This window comes from Neovison vison, chromosome 8 (assembly GCF_020171115.1).
Source record: "Neovison vison isolate M4711 chromosome 8, ASM_NN_V1, whole genome shotgun sequence".
Lineage (NCBI taxonomy): Eukaryota > Metazoa > Chordata > Mammalia > Carnivora > Mustelidae > Neogale > Neogale vison.
Window position 1 is genome coordinate 107,146,101 of NC_058098.1, and position 1,200 is coordinate 107,147,300.

Sequence of the window (1,200 nt, forward strand, 5' to 3'; positions counted from 1 at the left end):
TGGCACCATTTTACATTCCCACCAGAAATGTATGACATCATGAATACCACCGGTTCTTGCGTAATGACAAATTTCATATTTCACGGTAGTGAAAAGCACTCACTGAGCACCCACTTTCTTGCTTCTTCTCAAATTAAATAAAAATCTTGATTTTTAATAAGTGATTTTGCAGAAATAAAGCAAAAAAATTTAATGTAATAAATATTTAGTAATTCTGAATTCTGCTTGTCTTTATTTTATTACTCACCCAACCATTATCAATTACCCAGACATGAGCAATAAATATTAAATGTAGTCACCTTTAAAATGTTTTCAACTGGGACACCTGGGTAGATCAGTGGGTTAAAGCCTCTGCCTTCAACTCAGGTCATGATCCCAGGGTCCTAGGATTGAGACCCATATCAGGCTCTCTGCTCCGTGGGGAGCTTGCTTCCTCTTCTCTCTCTGCCTGCCTCTCTGCCTACTTGTGATCATTGTCTGTCAAATAAATAAATAAAATCTTTAAAAAATAAAAATAAAATGTTTTCAACCTTCAGGTGCCTGGGTGGATTAGTTGGTTAAGCATCTGCATTAATGATCCCAGGGTCCTGGGATCAAGTCCTGCATCGTGCTCCCTGCTCAGCGGGGAGCCTGCTTCTCTCTCTGCCTCTGCCCCTCCCCCCTGCTCAAGCACTTTCTCTCTCTCAATAAATAAATAAAATATTTTTTAAAATGTTGCCAAATTTTATCATCTCTAGCCATAGCTTTATACATTTTTTGTTTTGTTAATGTAAATATATATATTTATCATGGGAGGAAGATAGAATAATGAATAATTTAGCATTTTGTCAGTTTGACTTTTTTCAATTAGCAATAATCGCGCCTCGGATAAACCTCATTGGCTACGATACTGCCACTGCGCAAAGCTATCAGTTTGACTTTTTTAAAAGAAATTAGTATATGAATATTCTTTCTGAGATAATATTATAATTCGCATTTTGTCAGACACATATGACAATATAAGGAGAAAGAGCTTCATTTTCAGATCATTGTATGCATGCCATTTTATAGACAAACCATTGCTTCCAACTATTCATTATTCTAAACTCTACGGCAGGGTGTATCCTGTCAATACCTGCCCATACATACGTTTCTGTAGCATAAAAGCCAACAGAGGGAATGAGATCGTTCCACATTGCCTTCCGGAAAGGCTATGCTAGG

At 37.1% G+C, this 1,200-nt stretch overlaps 1 pseudogene; it reads right to left on the reverse strand.

The window, feature by feature from the left end:
- Positions 1 to 749: 749 nt before the first annotated feature.
- Positions 750 to 907, reverse strand: LOC122916580 (annotated as a pseudogene).
- Between the last annotated feature and the right edge of the window lie 293 nt (positions 908 to 1,200).